Raw genomic sequence first — 16,799 nt, 5'->3', positions numbered from 1 at the left:
TGCTGCCTGCCCAGAGCCCCTCTAGGAGACACAACCTTCTGTGTCCCCAAAGACAGACCTCCAGACCTCTGTCCCAGCTCAGATTCTGAAGTAGCCTTGTGACTTGGCTCAGCCCCTCTTGGCCACAGTCCAGGACCATTTCTCACTGCCCAGGAACCTTTCCAGTGATCTGTCAGGAACCCTCCCAGGCACGGAGGGACCCATACCCATGTCAAACCTGGTAACAGCCTGCCACCTGTTGGTAAGTGGAGTAGACCCTTGTCCCACCACCAGTCCTACTGACTAGGGTCCTGGAGGCAGTCTCATTTACCCAGGGACCAGACAGAATACATGCCTACCATGCCCTGGTAACAGGCTCACCAACTGCAGACCCCACTGCAGAACCAGTAGCAGCTATGTAACCTGGCTCCAACCCAACTCAACTGAAATCTCAAAAACATACCATCAGCCTGAGTACCTGACAGGAGAGGTGTTTACCAGCTAGAATCAGTCTATAAGGATTGGAAGAGGAGTTTGCTCCTTTAAATGCATGATTACTAATGAAAAGCCACATGGATCACAAAGAATCAGGCAAATGTAACACCACAAAAAGAAACTAATAAAACTCTAGTAACCAACCCCAAAGAAATGGAAATCTACAAACTGCCTGACAAAGAATTCAAAATAATCATCTTGAAGTAGTTCAATGAAATGCAAGAGAACATAGACTAAACTAAATGAAATCAGGAACAAAGTATAAGCAAAATGAGAAATTTAATAAAGAAATAGAAACCACCAGAAAAGAACCCAACAAAAAAACAGGAGCTGAAGAACACAATGTCAGAACTGAAAAATTCAATAGAGAGCTTCAACGTCAGATTTGAACATGTAAAAGAAGGTTATCAGTGAACTTGAAGACAAGTCATATGAAATTATCCAGTTACAGGAACCATTATGACTTTGTTAAATTAACATTTGTTAAGTGGAACACAGGGTGCCAGATGGTGAGCTGCAGTTCAACAAAAGACCACAAGAGAAATTGAAATAGAGAAGCTTATTACCCAGGGGTTCTGAAGGAAGCACACAGCATGCCTTGAGGGGCCACGTGGGGAGTTCACGGCAGGGTATAGGCAGAGAGAGAGAAATAGGACCTGGGACACAGCCTTTCTTAGGGATCGTGGGTGGAGTGCTTTGCGGTTCCCAAACTTAATCAGGATTGATCAATTCAAACCAAAAAGAGCAGGCTTTTGGTAAGCTCCATGGGGTTCTTCTCTAAGGTGTGCACAAAAGGAAGGCCCTGGGAGGTCGGGAAGACTGTTGAGCACAAGGGCTTTTGGGAAATCATATCAGAACTTACATTTATTTGTGACTCTTCAGGCTGTTATCTATGTGCTTGCATGAGGGGTTAGTGTCAGTTTAAGGCCCCTGCAGGCTGCTTGGCCAAACAAAATGGATGCCAAGACAGCAATACTATGAAGTAGCTTAGCTAAACTCTCAACAGGAACAAAAAGAAAAAAGAATGAAGAAAGCATGCAGGACCTATTGGACATCATCGAATGAACTAATTTAATGCACATTAGGGGAGACCCAGAAGGAGAAGAAAGAGAGAAAGAGGCAGAAATCTTACTTAAAGAAATAATGGCTGAAAACTTCTCAACTCTTCAGAGAGATATAGACATTCAGATACCTGAAGCTCAGAAAAACCCAAGAAAGGTCAACTCAAAGAAAGTTACCCTAGGCACAGTATAATCAAAAGTTGTCAAAAGGCAAATGGGATACCTCAAAAAGAAGCATGTAAACGTAGTAGGTGTTTTGTATTACCAGATGTTGATATCTATCTGTGATGTCTGGAAGTGCTGCAGCCATTTTGTGACCATGAGGGAATAGCTTGAGAACAAAAGCTACCACACAGAGATGACAGAGAAGAAAGATGGAAGAACCTGAGGCCCTGATGGTGTCCCTAAGCCTCTGAATTAAGCAATGTGGATTCCACCTTATTTCTGATTCCACTCTAATTCCTGGTTACGTGAAATGATTAATGTCCTTTATTGTTTAAGCTCCTTCAAATGCAGTCATCTAGTAGACGGAGCTGAAACCATCCGAATAACAACACCCACCAAGAATGAAAGATCAGATTTGCAGCATGTTTTATCATAGGAATTTCATCCATTTCTCTACCCAACTAGCCAGCAGCCAGCAAATCGTTAATGAACACCTACCATGTATGCATAGCTTGCTGTCTCAAGGTCTACAATGTCATATAAAGTAAAACAAACAAACAAACCAGTTTATTTTTTTCTCAAGTCGTTTTAAATCCAAGATATAAATCACAGCCATCATGATGATGATATTTGTGCCGATTAGGATTTTTAGTTGCAGATAATGGAGCCCACTCTATCCAGTTTAAATAGAAGTGGAATTTATAAAGGTTATTAGGAGCTCACAGGATCTCCAAGAGAGCCAAAGACTGGGGCCTGGAGGCCAGAGGCCCACGAACAGTATCCAAAGAGCCACCCAGTACCGCTCCCAGCTCATCCAGGTCTCATGGCCTCTGGGTTCGGCCCCTGCAGATGCTGAGCACAGGACACAGCTGCTGAGTCCTTAGGCTCTGCTGGCTCTGAGATCTGGATGCTCTCTCTGGCCTCGTTCTTTGCCATCCTTACCAGGAAAGGATTCCAGGTGGGGTCTGCTTCCTATGCTTGCTTCCAAAGTAAAGCCTTGCGAGGATGCCTCTGAGGGTCTGAGTCTAGGCAACATTCTTAGCTTCAAGAAAGGCTAGGAGACTGACTTCTGGCTTCTCTTTGGGGAAGAAAGACTCAAACTGTAGCAATTTCCTCAAATACAGATAAAGCATTGAGTGATACAATAAAAGTCCAGTATACCATCTCTTCAGAACTTTGATTTAGCTGGAAAACACCTTTTGGTCAAACTAACAGTTTGGGGGCTTATGTGCCAACTTTAGGGGTAGTAAGTGACTGGGTTCCTTGACCAGAAATCTGAAGACCTGGGATCAAGTAACTTCCTGGACTATTAAATGGTGACTTGGCAGGACTCCCTGAGACCCTCAAACCCTTCAAAAAAAACCCTTTTCCCCCAGTTTTTTCCCAGAGACATAAGAGCTGGGTTTCAGTCTTGACTTGGCCACTAACTGGATGGATGTCAGTTGAGAAAAGTCACAGAACCTTCCGGGACCTCGGTGTCCACACTCTCTAAATGGTGGGTTGGACCAGCTGGTGTCTAGGGGTCCTTCCTGCTCAATTCCTCACCCCTAAAAAGTGTTGTATCCAATGACTCTCCAGAGCAACTCTGGTTTCTGTAGCAATAATTCCCATTTAGTGTTGTTCCCTTTTGCAGGAATCACCAAAAAGCAGCTTCCCCCCACCCATCACCAAAATTTGATACTCAGGCATTAGTAAACTTGCACCCAATATTTCCCAAATTAAAAGTGACCAAGAAGTGTTTTGCAAACTGAGCACTCCCTTCTAATAATGAGCCCCCACTTTCTAATAATACTCTAACCTCTTTCCCAAAGACCTGCCACCAAACTGTGACAGACAGCTACCCAGCTGGCTCATCCACCCTGGAAGATGGATGGCTTGGCCTTAAATGCCAACCTCTGCCAGGCCCCCTGGCCCCTGCCAGCCCTTGTACAACATTCCACTCTACTAACCCCAATGAGCCCAGGGAATACTGTCCGTACTGGCTCCCAGTGGAAAGGGGTTACTTCTTTCTCTTTCACCCTGGGAAACCCACGCTCTGTAAACACAGCAGTTGGTGTTTCCGGAGAACCCTGACCTTTCACATATGTGTCACAAAGACTCATGCCTCCATTCCCACTTTCAGGACAAGCATGCAGTCTTCCCAGACCCCACCATATCCATCCAGTGGCTGGAACATGGCAGTTAGCACTAACATGCCTGTTTGACCATGAACAAGCTTCTGGCTGTCTTTCTGAGCCTCAGTTTACCCATCCTGCAAAATGAGGACCAAAACACCCACCACAAAGGATTAACAAGTGAATGTGTGAGAAGCTCATAGCTGGTGCCGGGCAATTAGTAGGTGCTCAAGAGTGCATCTTGCCTTTCTTCTTTCAATGCCCTCTTGCTACTTGGATCCCCCTCTCTTTGCAGGGGGGTCCCAAGTGAGCCCGTATCCCTTGAATGTAGCCCTCCATTCAGCCCTGTCTCCTGGTGCCAGGAATCCTGCTTGGCCCTCACACCTGTCTTTTGTTCTAACCCCTGGACCCTCTCCCTGCCTGAAACCACAGCAATGCACTAAGAAGGATTGGTTGTTTAGTGAACTCAGAGGATAGTCCAAGCCAATTACTGAATTACGGTGGCATGAATGCCATACATAATTAATTACAATAACTTTCATTGACAAAACCTTAACTCCAGGGAGGTGGTGCAGTAGGTACCATACCAGGGCTCCTCAGCCTTATGGTTCCAAATAGTCACACTCTTTCCCCAGTTGGGAGCACCCTGGCACTGTGGTCCCTGTGTCCTGGTTACAGCTGTGACTGGAAGCTGGGCTCACTCTGAGTGAGGGGCTGTGTACACCAGATGTACGAGTCAGCAGCCCCACTGCGTGGTGGACATCACAACCACCGTGAGAACCAGGAGGCTGGTTAGCTGCGGGACTCTGGGAAATCGCCCCTCCCCTTGGCTTCCCTCCCTTCTCCTATAAAATGAGTGTCCAGTAAAATGACTAATGTCTGTTGAGCACGTGCCATGGGTCAGGTGCTCCACTGAGTTCTACATGCATTTATGCATTTAGTCATTGCTACAGCCCTATGAAAAGGTCTGTGACCATCTCCACTGACAGGAGAAGGAACTGAGGCACAGCCCCAGGTCACACACCTGCTAAGTGGCGGGGACAGGATTTGACCTTCAGAGCCCGTGCATTACCCACCCCATTGATTCTGCTCCTCTCCACCACAGGCGACCACATCAACTCTAAGAGGAGAGAACATTCAGTGCATTCCAGCCACAGGAAGCAAATATTTTTACATGGTATGGGTCTAGGGCTCCCACCCTGAAATTATCATTTGAGAAGGAAAATGAAGAACAATCATTGTGGCTTCCCACTTACCTACCCCGGGTCACAGCACAACAGTTTGTCAGAAGGAATAAATCACAGGCTCTGGAGCCAGACAGACCTAGATGCCAGTCCTACTCTATTGCTTTGCTGCCCCTGGGTGCAGGCACTTACCCTATCTGAAGCTCAGTCTCCCCATCTATAAAATGGGCCTGATCCTCTATCTTGATGGCAACCACAACGAGGATGAAACTAATCATGCGTATCAAGGGCTGAGCAAGGAGCCCACCGCACAGAGGCTGCCAGGTCGCTACTGCAATTGTTGAAATTCACTGCTGCCCTCAAATCATAAAACATGCTCAGACGGTTAAGAAATGAAATTGAGTTATTTGTAGTGAGGTGGATGGACCTAGAGTCTGTCATACAGAGTGAAGTAAGTCAGAAAGAGAAAAACAAATAGTGTATGCTAACACATATATATGGAATCTAAAGAAAAAAAAAATGGTTCTGAAGAACCTAGGGGCAGGACAGGAATAAACACGCAGATGTAGAGAATGGACTTGAGGACATGGGGAGGGGGAAGGGTAAGCTGGGACGAAGTGAGAGAGTGGCATGGACATATATACACTACCAAATGTAAAATAGATAGCTAGTGGGAAGCAGCCGCATAGCACAGGGAGATCAGCTCTGTGCTTTGTGACCACCTAGAGGGGTGGGATAGAGAGGGTAGACGAGAGGCGCAACAGGGAGGGGATATGGGGATATACGTATACGTATAGCTGATTCACTTTGTTATACAGCAGAAACTAACACAGCATTGAAAAGCAAGTATACTCCAATAAAGATGTTTTTAAAAAGTGATGCATCTTCTTACAGGTTCAAGGGTGAGTTTTGCCCTCACTCTGAGTCTCCCTTCTGTTTGGCCCCTCTTCCCTACTAACTCCTACTTCTCTCTCCCCTGCAGAAAGCAAGCTGGTCCTTTAAAACTAGAAGGGGGAAAAAAAAAGGTTTTCAGCATCCTGTGGCTGCCTTTCCCACCAGCTGCTGTTGCCATGGTAACCCACAGGTATCTGCCTGTTGCTTTCAGCTGTGCCTCCGCCCCTCCATGCTGGGTGTGCGGCTGGTCTTTCCCCTGCCCTGGGAGGTCCCAGAAAGCCACGTTTAGGAATCCCTTGTTCCTTCTTAAATTTCCCAGCCAGCCCTTCAGCCTTCCTGCTTTCTCTGTCTCTAACAATTAAGAGGTAGAAAGGACAATTCCTTCCAAACAGCCGTCCCCAAAGGGGGTGACAGCATTCATTCATTGACTCTATCAGTGTCTATGGCCGGCCTGCTGTGTGTGGGCACTGAGCCAAACAGAAATTTGCAAGTGTCAGAGTAGATGAAGAGGGTCCCTCATTTTGCAGATGGGGAAACTGAGACCCAGAAATGGGAGGAGACGGCCCGGGTTCTACAGACAGCAGCAGAGCCTGTTTTAGAACCTGGTGTTCAGAACCCAGGTGGGTGCTGTGTTTTCGTTTTCATGAGCCTTTGCCAACAACCAGCCACACGCTGGCCCAAGCCTTCCGTCTTTAAATGCAATGGAACCTTGGATCCATAGGCGATGAGCAGAGCTGGACAGACTCCCCAAGATTTTGCTCTGCCCCAGCTGTGCAGCTGGCAGGGTTAGAACCCAGACCTCCTTAGGAACGTCCTTTTGGCCCAGCTAAGCCAGGCCTTCCCCTGCTGCAGCCCCGTGCACTGCAGATGTCCAGGCATGCGTGGGACCTCTTCTGCTCGCCCCCCACCTTGTCTGGCTCCTTACCACGGGCACAGCTGGAACAACTGTGGCTGCCACGACAGCTCTGCTCCTCTTACCTGCCAGCCCCGTCTGTGCCCGCTGGCTGATGTCACCTGAGCCAGTAGCGATTCCCCCTGGCTTTTTTTTTTTTTGGCTTATTAAAACGCACAGGCCGTCCTCGTCTCCTGCACCATTAAAAGGTTTGCTCTGCAGCACAGACTCAACCTGCTCAGGAAAGGGAGGGAAGGAGGGAGGACATCCACACACTGTAAATGTTAACTTGGAATGAAACACCAGCTCTGTAGCCCCATAAGGTGGCTAGTTTGAGAGGCAGGTAGATACTAAAAGGCTCTGATCACCTAATAAAGAATCCTTAAAAATGAGCGCCCGTTGATAATTGCTCACCCTTCAAGGAGGGAAATACTAAGTGAAGACCTATTATGTGTCAGGCACTGGGGGCATCAAATCGATCGTCATCGTCACCATGACCACCACTTTCTGAGCACTTCCTATGTGCTGGGTACTTGGCCAAGCTTCCTAATTCTGGCTTTTATTTATATGCTTTCTCCCTTCTCTGCCCTCTTCTCCCTTCTCTCGTTGGCCTGCTCCTCAGGGACAACCACTTTCAATTGTTTTTGCTAATTCTTTTCATAGTCCCCTCCATATCTATGGGGAATATATTTCCACTGCTTGACTTGGGAACATTATCTCTTCACTTTCCACAATGGAATTCAGTCCTCTTTACCACTTCCCACACCCAGCACATACACATTTCCTGCCTTCATCCTCCCACCTTGGTGATTTTGCCATTTTATTTAGATCAGCAGCCAGTTTTGCATTATTATAACAAGGTGAATGCAAAACCAAGCTGAGCCATGCCGTGTGTATGCGTTTGCCTTGGTGTGGTGGCCATGAAAACACGACACTCAGCTCTCTTGCTTCAGGGAGCGTAACTGACCAATGACCTCAGCTGCTCCCCCTCTGATTCCATCTCCACGGTCACTCCAAGGCCTCAGTCCTGCAGCTCAATGACTGAGCACAGGCCCATTCCCACGAGACACAAAACTCCTCCAATGGGCATCTCTGGCTGGAGAACTCCCCGTCATTCGGACCCCTTCTTTCTGGAAACTGCACCACAGTCCAGATTCTTCCTACCTGACTTTCCTCCCTTCCTCCTCTTCTTCACACAGGTCCACACCGCATGCATTCTGAGGACTCTCCTGCCTTCTGCTGCCCCCTCCTCCTCTGCAGTTCACAGATATTCCCCCAATCAATCTTTTGAACGACTAATTCCATCTTGGTGTCCTTCTCACCCAACCTGAACTGTCATTCAATTTTTCTCCCCCATACTCTCTGCTTAGTTTTCTAATGTGCTTATCTCTAATTCAACCCTGGACTCTCCTGGTATGTAAGTGTCCTTCCAATGTGTCCAAACACACCAGGTGATCTATCAATTTTGCCATGAAGAAACCTCTCCCGGAACCTTCAGGCTTGCCCCGATCTGGACTGACTTCCCTCCACCTGCCACGCGGCTGACCTCTAGGGATCTTCCTCTACCATCTTCCAGGGGATGCCCCTCACATCTGTCTTCTGTTGTACCCCATCTCCTGGTTTACATGCCTTGCTCTCCCGTGACTCACCCCCTCATTTTGATGCAGCACGTCCTCCAATAGCTTCCCAAGGAGAAGTGCAAGGGGTGTAAATTCTAAAACTGTCTGTGAACTTTAATGATAGTCTGGCTGGACTTGTAGGTGAAAATCATCTTCCTTCAGAATTTGGAAGGCTGTGCTCCACTGTCACCTCACATACAGTGTTGGTGTTCAGAAGTTGCAAGCCATTCTGATTCTCAGTCCTTCCTGTGAAAATTGTTTTCCCCTCTGGAAGCATGTGGGATTCCACCTTGCCCACAGCATTCTGAAATGTCATGGCTATGTGCCTTAGTGTGGGTGGGTCTACTTGCTTCTGTTGTCCTGGGCCTTGATGGATCCCTTCATGTTACAGAACTCTGGTTCTGCAGCTCGTCACTCAAGATTCCAATACTGAGAGACAAGTATTGGGTAAAAGGAAAGATAGCTTTATTGAGGAAGCTGGCAATCCTGGGGAGAAGGTGGACTCGTTTCCCAAAGAACCAACTCCCCATTGTCAGTTAGGGGGCAAGAGCTTTTACAGGGGAGTTTAAGGTGTTTACGGGGTGAGGGTGGGGGGGGGGTACACGCAGAACAGCACAGTCAGCTCTGACATTCATCTTGAACTTGGTCATGTGATAGTCTGATCAGCATCAACTTTATTGTTTTAAGTACAGTTAATCATCAACTCCAGGGTTGGATGGTTCCCATTTCCTTGAGGTCAGCTCTTGGAATTGTGTGAGATGGAGCAGCTTATGTCATGGCTACAGTCTGGTCATCATGTAGTTAACTTCTTCCACCTGGTGGGGGCTTTGGTATCTGCAAAACAGCTCAAAAATATGGCTCAGAATATTATCTATAGCCCTTAAGGAGGAACTAAAAGTCCTTGATTCTGTTTAATGGCTAAACTATTATTATTTTTTCTTGCTTAAAAATTTTCCTTTGTTTCTGCATTTTCTCACTTCTCTAATTAAATTTACATTGGCTAACGGTTTGCAGGGCAGAAGTTGAGACACAGATGTAGAGAACAGACATATGGACACCAAGGGGGGAAAACTGCGGTGGGGTGGGGATGGTGGTGTGCTGAATTGGGCGATTGGGATTGACATGTATACACTGATGTGTATAAAATTGATGACTGATAAGAACCTGCAGTACAAACAAACAAACAAACAAAAAACACAACTAATACTAAACTTTCTTTGGGTTATTTGTATGGAAATTTGTTAATATAAATGTTTCAGACATTACATGAAATTTCTAAAAATCTTATATGTTCTGGTATAATGTTATAAGTCATAATTCTAGTTATTACTTTCAAATGTATATCTCAGAAAATTAAAAAAAAAAATTTACGTTGGCTAAAGTTTTTCTACAGACAAGACGCAGGTAGAAGACATGGTGGGGAGGGTCGTCTCTTCCAGGAAAGCCCCATAGGGTTCTGCTATGTTACATTCAGATGAGAAACTCAGCTCCTTCAATCCTAGGAAAGCAACTTGAATTTTTTATGAATAAATTCCTCCTCTCTCTTTCCTATCTTTCCCTTTTTTGAACTGCTCCTATTTAGGTATTGGACCTCCTGAACTGGTCCTCATGTTTTCTTGTCATTTAAACCCCTTCTTTGTCATTCTACTCTACTTTCCAAGAGATTTTCCAACTTTATCATGCTACCTCTTGACTGAATTTTTCATTTCCGCTATCGTATTTTTAGATTTCCTTTTGGTCTTGGGATAGTCTTTGTTATAGCATTTCCCTCTGTTTAAAGCATCCTTCACTACAAGAGAAGATACTAATGATACTAACTGTTAAGACTGGCAAGGATAATTTTTTTCAAGTTTACTCTTATCTCATAGCTTTGGTTTCTTTCAAGTGGCTTTTGTTTGTTTTGGCGGCTTTCATATTGAGTGTTTTCTCAAATGTCTTGGCTGATGGGTAGTATTCACAAGTAGTCACTAAAAAGTTGACTGCAAGTCTGGACAAGGTGGTGAGGAGCTTATTGACAGTGTTTATGTTGGGTGACCTGGTGGGCAATTTCCTGGAAAATCCCAGATCTTAGTACTTTTGGTTCCTTTCTCTTGGGTTGGCTAAATTTCCCAGAAACACTCCGAATCTCTTTCTGGAGGCCAATGGAGGAAGATAATTGACTCTTTCAACTTTTAGTGGAAACATACTCAGCCTCCTTTCAGAAAAGGTCATATATACAACTTCCTTTTTTATATGAAAAAAGTTATTTTCAGTAATGATCATGTAAGGATAAGTATTAATCATTTTTAATTCCTTCTTTAGTTTTAAAGCAAACTATTAATGGTTAAATCAGAAGAATACATTTCAAAGATATTATGCAAGTTCAGTAAAACATTTCAAGTAATAACTGAAACCTGCACTTACCAATCAAATGTACAGCATTCAATTCACACTCCAATTTATTGATTTAAATTTTAAGCATTAATAAAATTCCATGTGGTCACATAGAATGACAAGGATGAAATAACTTAAGTTCTGGTTTTTGTTTTGTTTTGTCTTGTTTACAATTGTGTTTTTATTGTTGATTTTGAGTTTCCTTTATAAATGATGGACTATTCAGACAGGAGACCCACTTCACACCCTAAGAATCTGGGACAGATCTGAAATGTTAGCAACTTGCTCTCAAACAATGCACATTGCTGAATCCACTTGTGCTGAGGTTTCTTTTAATTAACTTCTATGTAGAAAAAAATATTTAAAGATGAGCAATAAAAATGTGCTGTTTTGAAGCTTACATCTATCACATTGTTCTGCAGCCATCACCACCACCCATTTCCAAAAATTTTACCTTCCCAAACAGTAACTCTGTACCCATTAAAACAATTACCCATCCTCTCCTGACAATCATCATTCTACTTTGTCTCTATGAAGTTGACTACTCTCAGTACCTCATATAAGCAGAATCTTACAGTATTTGTCCTTTTGTGACTGGCTTGTTTCACTTAGCATGTCTTCAAGGTTCATCCGTGTTGTTGCATTTGTCAGAATTCCCTTCCGTTTTAAGGCTGAATAATATTCCATTCTATAGATGTACTACATTTTGTTTATCCATTCATCCATCCATGGACACTTGGGTTGCTTCCATTTTCTGCCTATTGTGAATAATGCTGCTGTAAATGTGGTTGTACAAATATCTCTTTGAGTCTCTGCTTTTACTTCTTTTGGATATACACCAAGAAGTGAAATTGCTGGATCATAAGGTAATCCTGTTTCATTGTTTGAGGAATCACCATACCATTTTCCACAGCAGCTGAACCATTTTACATTCCCACCAACAATGCACAAGGTTTCCAATTTCTCTACATCCTCCCCAATGTTATTTTCTGTTTTTTTTAAATACTAGGCATCCTAATGTGTGTGAAGCAGCAAACTTACTTATAATCAATTTTATAATTTTTGTGAAGTTCTGTACCCAGAAGGTATGCCCTTGTTGCCTGTACCCAAGACTGACTCTTCCACCTCTTGCCCTTGGTACTTGGCTGACCTCCAGCTAGTAAAGTTCTCCAGCAAATCCCCCTGTTTTCCAGCAAGGCGCCCTCGACATCCCAAGTCCAGAGCCCCTCTTTTTACCATCTCCAGAGAATAAGGCTCTCATCTTCTGCTGGAGTAGGAAAGCAGAAAGTCCAGTGACATAAAGTGGCAGAAAGAAGCTGGAAGTCTAAGTGCTTCTTGAACTTTCAACCATTCCTCCTGTTTCTAGCCCCAAATCCCCCCCACTTCCAAAAGTACCATACACCACTTCTGCAATGTTCATCCATTGTTTCTCAGGTCCATTGCACTTAGGATTTAGTGCCTCTGATTTGCTAAATCACTTACATTTTGTCCCTTTGTTTCCCAGCTTCCAATTCCAGATCCCCAATTTGCTGCTGCCTCCTCTTCTTCTCCCTTTAGCCTTGATGGTCTAAGCCTTCTTAAAAATCCCTTTACTGTAATTTTGATGGGATTTCAGAAGACAGCAAAGCTAGACACATGTGTTCAATCTGTCATCTTTAACTTCAAGCCTTTACTGGGCTTTCAAATGTATTACTTAATATAAATTGTTCTATTAAAGGTGAAATTAAAAATGAGGAAACTGAGGTCCAAGACCACACAGCAGGAAGTGGCAAGGCTAGGATTCAAAATCAAGTTAGGGCTCACTCCCCTCAGAGGTCATACTGCCTCTCAGATTACACAGCTGGAGGTTGAGTCTTGGGCAAATAAGTGGTACAAGGAAGGTCAGGAGGATGCAGTTGCCATGGAGGATGAGCCGAGACAGGCCAACTAGGATCAAAATGGCCAGACCAGGGCTTGTAGGCAGCAAGGTGCAGAGTCCCGGAGTTCAAGGAAATAAGCACTGAAGATATGTGACACTGTGTGCTCATTATCTTAGAGCTGAGGCTTTTGGCTTCTGCTAGCCAATCCAGTAACCATGGCCTGGGGCCATGATGACTTGGATGGTCAAGGAAGAAATGCACAACTTGATTCTCTGCATTCAGTACAGAGAGTCCTATGAGCCATCCTACCCCAAACATGCAGGGGTCCCTGCACACCCACAGCTGCCTTCAGCTCTGCCCTCAACACAGCACCACTGAACATACCGAGATTAACTGCCTCCTCAGCAACAGCTCCTCTACCCTGCTCCCCCTCCCCACTCACAGACCCCATTTGGCCTGTGTTTCCAGGGTCTTTCTGGCTCCGCTGGGACTGTCTCCTGCTTGCACACACATACATCTACCACTGCTCTATCCACAGTTGCCTTTTTGTGTTTGCTTGTTTCTGATTTCCAGTTTCCTTTATTTGCTCAACAAACTTACTGGACACCTCTTACGTGCGGAGTCTTAGGTGGGCAGCAGGAATGCAGAGGTGAATAAGATACCCCTGCCCACAGGAGCTCACAGGCCCAGGGAGACAGACAGGTAAACAGGCAGTCTTTCTGCAGTGTGGTCTGAGCTGGGATGGAGGTGAAGGGGGCTATGGAAGTTCACGGAGGGCCCCGAGTGCCGCAGAGGGAGTCATTGAAAGCTCCTCAAGGAGCGCTTTCCATGTAAACTGAAGCATGAAGGAGGAGTAAGAGTTTGATTCTTACACCTGTTCTGTGGCAAGGACTGAGGCATAAATGTTGATTCATTTATTCATCCAACCACCCAAACTAATGTTTAATAGCTTCCACCGTGTGCCAGACCTCACGTGAGTACTGGTGAGTACTCAGCACATCGCGCCAGCCTGGGGAGCTCCCCTTGAGCTCTCGGCTCTCCGAAACTCCCCCACCAAGAAGTCATCTGCTTTCTGAGGCCAGCCTCAGACCCTGATAGGGCACTTCTACCACTTGGCACCATCTCCCTCTGCCTCCAAATATTAGTGGATTTCCCAGACTCGTCTGATTTTCCAAGGGGCCCTTGTATAACCAAAGTACCACAGTCTGACCTCCGAAAAATTACTGGAAAGTCTCTCCCTCCTCCTCCAAGCATGGAAGTTCATGCAAGGTCATACAGAAGACGCTCTGATGAAGTAGCTAGATTGTGTGGAATTCATTGTTGATGACAGCCAAGCCCAGAGCACATAATCCTGGAGGAAGCATCGGAACTGATTTGAATCTCTCTTCACAAAGAGGGGATCCAGAATTTAAAGTGTGACCTTGAACAAAACTCCAGTTTGCTCCTGGACTGAGCATCCACTCTGCATAATTAATTGAGAACATTGTCCTTATGACTGACAGGCTGGAACTGATTATTTATCTTAATACTTGCTCCAGGTTCTGGGGATGTGCAAAGTGATTAAAGAAGGGGTTTTGGAAACAGTGACTTGTAGGTTCTCTGTCACTAATTGTTTGCTAACTGATTCACCATAATTACATGTAACATCTCCATGCTCCCTCAGGTAATACTTGCATAATATGGAAGCAAAACTGAAATTCCTAAAGTACAAATTCTGTGGGAGTTGAAGGCAAGCTGAGAAATTCCAGAAGGCATCACATATGTGACCTGCCAACCCAAGGCTCCCATCTCTTATATTATCCTGATTTGTACACTAACACGAGAAAAAGCAGCCCACATGGAATTTGTGAGCTGGGTCATTTCACTGTAGGATATACATGTGTGGTTAAGAGGCAGACATGTGACAGTGGGTGAGGCAATGAGTTAGCTCAGTTCCATCAGGAAATCTGGGTTCTAAACATGGTATTGCCACATTGTCCCTGAGTGTAGGAAAGGAATCTGGGACACAGAGAGTCTGACTGAGTCATCATGGATCTTCCTGAGCCAAGTGCCCTGACCCATCCCTCAGGTCTCTCGGATGCTGGACCCCAGGTCACTTGCAAGAAGAGGAAAACAAAGTTCTGGTGCTGCTGTCCTCCTCTAATAGACAAAGGGAGCCACAGCCTGGCACTCGCCATTCAGCTTCCACAGCTCGCCCCTCCCAGCAACTGCTGAGCTTGGAATAGGTCGGTTGATGGTATGGGGAGTAATAGAGAGCCTCTGAGACACATGTTGGGACTCTCAAATTCCCAGAAACCCCCATTCTGATTTGTCTTCTTTATGAGTCAGCACCACGGAGAGCGACAGCTCTGGTTCTGGAAAGCAAAAGACTGGATCTGTAATGACCTGAAAGGTCATGAAGTCTAGTTCCTTACACATGAGGACTCTGTGGCCCAAGAAGCAGAGGGGATCTTCCAGCATCAAGCTAAATCCAATCGCCGAGGGCAAGCAGTATTCGGCTGTTCCTCTGCCTGGATTCTGGGTTCCCTGAAGGCAGGGTCTGCCCCTAACTCATCTGTATCTCCAGAGTCCAGCACAGGCCAGTCACAGAGGAGGTGCTCAATGGACGCAGTTTTAACTTCTCTGTCGATCCAAATCCTCCCAGGAGGATCACCATAAGCCAGGCCAAGGAACGCCTCCCTGGGTCTATGGCCCAGCCATGGTTGAGAAGGTGTCTGTGCTTAGAGTTGGCATTACTATTTCACATGACAAACCTGCTGTGTGTTATTGTGGCTTCTTCCCAACTATGTAAATTCTCAGCAAAAAGACTATAAATTATAAATTCATATCCTCTGAATCTTTAATAATGCCTAACACAGATATTTGTAGGGTATCCACATGAAATGCTGCAGAGAGAGAGACAGAGGGACTGCTGGAAGGACAGAGACTTAGAGAGACAAAGATACTAAACAGAAAATAAGAAGAACACTGTGCATCACTGAGTCGCTACAATTATTCAATGGCCCACAAAGCAAAAGAGGACCCCTTTGAGCAGGTAGGGCTCACAGGTCAGAATTAAGACTGTTCTTCCTTTTTTTTTAAAATTTTACACTTTATTTATTTATTTTTGGCTGTGTTGGGTCTTCGTTTCTGTGTGAGGGCTTTCTCCAGTTGTGGCAAGTGGGGGCCACTCTTCATCACGGTGTGCGGGCCTCTCACTATCGCGGCCTCTCTTGTTGTGGAGCACAGGCTCCAGACACGCAGGCTCAGTAGTTGTGGCTCACGGGCTTAGTTGCTCCGCGGCATGTGGGATCCTCCCAGACCAGGGCTCGAACCCGTGTCCCCTGCATTGGCAGGCAGATTCTCAACCACTGCGCCACCAAGGAAGCCCAAGACTGTTCTTTATTTAGTCTGATCAAGAGGAGAAAGTAAACATCATGATTCACTGTTGGTTTAAAATCAACTCCCCCCAAACCCACACGCAAGACAAGTATTGATTCTATTCATCTTCCCTCCAGTGTACGCTCTGGGCAACACCATCGCGTCCACACATTAGTCACTGGCTGTCACTTGCCTGCAGTGGAGAAACATGCTACTAAGTAAAGCCTCACAGCAGAAAGATTTCCATCAGGTTTGCAGAAGCACCCATGTGAGCCACAGCCCTCACGCCTGGGCCTCTCCTGCAGATAAGCTATCTGGTTGCCATGCGCCAGAGTTGACCAGCCGAAGGACGACAAAATCAGGAGAGATGAGCCTTCCTCCACCTTAGGAGACTCCCACCTGGATGGTCAAATAAGGGTCTTCAGGCTCCCACAAGGAAGTGTGGTTTTGTAAAAACACTGATCTGATTGTACTTGGTTACTACTGGAGTCCACATGGCTCTGCTTGGCTCAACAAATCAAGCCCAGTTTGCTTAAGCAGAATAGCAAGGCACCAAAGTCTGAGTCATCCTGCCACTTTAGACTTGCCTTCTATCCATCTTAAGCCATATCCTTTTGCTCTGTACTCAATGAACTTCTCAGGCATATGCGGCATGGCCTTTCACACCTCTGTACCTTTGCCCCTGCTCTTCCCTCCTAGGAATGTCTTTCTACTCATCCCTGGCCCCCTTCAACTCCCTAGTCAGCTGGGGACACTCAGGCATCTTTCAGGACCCCAGTCTGAGTCACACATCACTCCTCACCC

The 16,799-nt window shown here is 45.6% G+C and overlaps 1 long non-coding RNA gene across 1 annotated transcript in view; it reads right to left on the bottom strand.

Annotated features, from left to right (window-relative positions):
• Nucleotides 1–5,780: 5,780 nt before the first annotated feature.
• Nucleotides 5,781–16,799, bottom strand: part of LOC309625301 — a 53,788-nt gene continuing 42,769 nt past the window's right edge. Inside the window, exon 3 of the long non-coding RNA XR_014242441.1 lies at nt 5,781–9,237. This is a non-coding gene — a long non-coding RNA (uncharacterized lncRNA). The remainder of the gene's footprint in view (nt 9,238–16,799) is intronic.

This window comes from Balaenoptera borealis (genome assembly GCF_965194805.1).
Source record: "Balaenoptera borealis genome assembly, chromosome: 3".
NCBI classification, from domain to species: Eukaryota; Metazoa; Chordata; class Mammalia; order Artiodactyla; family Balaenopteridae; genus Balaenoptera; species Balaenoptera borealis.
The sequence above is the reverse complement of the archived record's forward strand: the minus strand, read 5'-3'. Positions and strand labels throughout refer to the sequence as shown.